This window comes from Geospiza fortis, unplaced genomic scaffold, assembly GCF_000277835.1.
Source record: "Geospiza fortis unplaced genomic scaffold, GeoFor_1.0 scaffold84, whole genome shotgun sequence".
In the NCBI taxonomy this organism is placed as follows: domain Eukaryota; kingdom Metazoa; phylum Chordata; class Aves; order Passeriformes; family Thraupidae; genus Geospiza; species Geospiza fortis.
In genome coordinates, this window is record NW_005054363.1 from 2,360,404 (window position 1) to 2,362,914 (window position 2,511).

General features: G+C 34.6%; 1 protein-coding gene across 4 annotated transcripts in view; it reads right to left on the reverse strand.

Annotated features, from left to right (window-relative positions):
- DOCK9 (dedicator of cytokinesis 9) overlaps positions 1-2,511 on the reverse strand; it is a 96,168-nt gene that overhangs the window by 81,395 nt on the left and 12,262 nt on the right. The window lies entirely within an intron of this gene.

Here is a 2,511-nt window from a genome sequence, read left to right on the forward strand (position 1 = left end):
AGGAATACTCATCCAGTAACTTCTATAACAGCTAGCACAACAGCAGCTCATCCCAAGCAGGGTTTTGAGGCACCACCTGGAAAATCTAAATGCTTTTTTCCATGGGCTCTTCTTGCTTGTTAACCTCAAGGGCAAAGTTATGACACAATGTAATTCAAATCACAGGGACACAAAGGAGCACACATACTGACATACTGGCACTGAAAGCAGCAGATGACTCTTTCTGTGAACCCACCCACCTAATCAGGAAAGTTAATTCAGGCACTGCACTCAATCAAATAACATTGTTTCAATAGCACATGGGAGTCTTCCAGTTATAGATACCCAGCTCCCTCAATGCTCCACACAGACTCTCAGTGAACTACATTTAAAAAAATTAAATGAATATGACACACATTGACAAAAAACCTGTTGCTTTCTGACAGCTGATTCTATCTCATCTTTATAAAGAATGCTTAAATTGTGTGCTAGGCAAATCACATCATATTTGCACAAAAGGAATACATCCACACTTGAAAAAATATTTTAGACAATGGTAAATGAGAAGTATTACTAGAGTAAACCAGAAGCCTACTGTTCCATATGCTTTAGAGGATTGCTATCTAATGTAATTCCCAGGTTTTTAACCCAGGAAATAAGAAGTTCTGCTGTTCAGAATTTGTTACAGCAACTAGCAATTTTGTCAGTCTTAGTTACTACCTCACTGCATCCTGCACCAACGACAGGGTACCTACCTTCACTGTGCCAGTAAAAATTTACTGCAACATCACAGCACAATGAAATAAAAATAGACCCAAATGTCAAAGTCAAATGAAACATTACATCTTACTTTTTGCTTTGTGCCTGGCAGCACACTTGCTGCAGGTTACTTACACCACTTCATCTAGCTTTGCCCAATAACTAGACAAAGGGATCTATAATTATGTTATACATACACTTGCATATATATATATATGTAAACAGATTAAGAACAAAATAGTAACTGAAATGATAGAGAAGACATTTTTAATGTGACCTATGCAAAACCTAAATGTCCTTCCCTTTAAATATTGACCTTCATGTTGAATGCATGCACTTCACCCAAAAATGAAAAAATGAGAGCAAACACTGGAGATGTATTATTCCATGAGCATTAAATTAAGTCGTATTTGAAAAATTATAAAGAGGTACTCAATAAATGGTGATAAGTAAACACAGTATAGTGTTATACTTTTTTTTCCTTCTTAAATAAGTACATGTGCCTTGCTGATTAGCTGCAGTACTCCAAGTATCTGCAGAAACACTAATATCCTCTCTGAGTATTCATGGGGGAATAAAAACAATTCTAAATAAAGTTAAACATTCCAAAGGCAGGAAAGCACACAGAAGATTAGCTCATATTGTACTGATGAAAATCTGGACCAGAAATCAGAACACACCCATCCAAAAAATTCCCACATTCTATTAACAACTCTCTGAATAGAACAAAACCAAAAAAAAACAAAACAGCGAGAAGGAAAAGAAAGTTTGTCTTACTAGCACACATGTAAGCTTTCAGTTATAAATAGTAACAATTCCCAAAAAGTTACAGATGAGTATTACTAAATACAAATGGCCAATATGTTTTAGTTCAATTCTTAAATACATAGTGTGAAGCTCAAATAAGAGGGAGGGGAGACACTATAATTTGAAGATCATCCCACTAACTTCAACTACAGGCAGACAAATAAAGAGAGGACCATCAGCAGCATCAATTAAACATGAAATAATACTAAATTAAGTTGAAATTTTAGTAAGAACTATCAAAGTACTTCTTTCTACTGATATACAAGTACTAGTTTACCAATTCTCCTTTGAACAGAGTTGGTGGATTCATTGCAGCTCACTTGCTATGTTCTCTTGCTGTACTATTAAAGTTCCAACAGAACTAAGAGTCTAGCAGTGTTTCAGACAAAATAGTTCTTATTTGATTATTTCCCCCACAGACAGAAAATCTCCCTTTTCCCTCACCGGAAGCTATCTTAAAACTTTAAATTCCTAAATAATGTGCACTGAAAGAATTGAAAAATAAGTCCTTTAACAGATAGATGCTTTAACAGAAGTAGTCATTAATTATTTAGATAGTTCTTTGATCATTTAAGTAAAATTTAACTGTTACATACACACTTTAGGAAGTTCAAAGATACATTAATTGGAAGATATGTTGGGCAATTAAAAACCAGAGTTGCTAGAAAGACTTTTAAAGCATATGTAGTTTTCATGCTAGGTTCAAAGAGCTGTATAAATATGCTAGACAGAGGAGACTGAAAAGCAGCTAGTCTGAAAGCCAAATTCCAAAGTCACACTCAAAGAGAACCAAAGATCTGGTAAACTAGAACAGTAAAAATCAATTAAAAAGGCAGACAACACACAGAGAATCAAACTCCAATCTTAAATGCAAATTATTCACAAGTAAGAATGCTGGAACTTCTCATCTGCATCAGATTAAGAAGTTTTTCATTGACAGAAAGGACAGGAATTATTAAAGGGAAA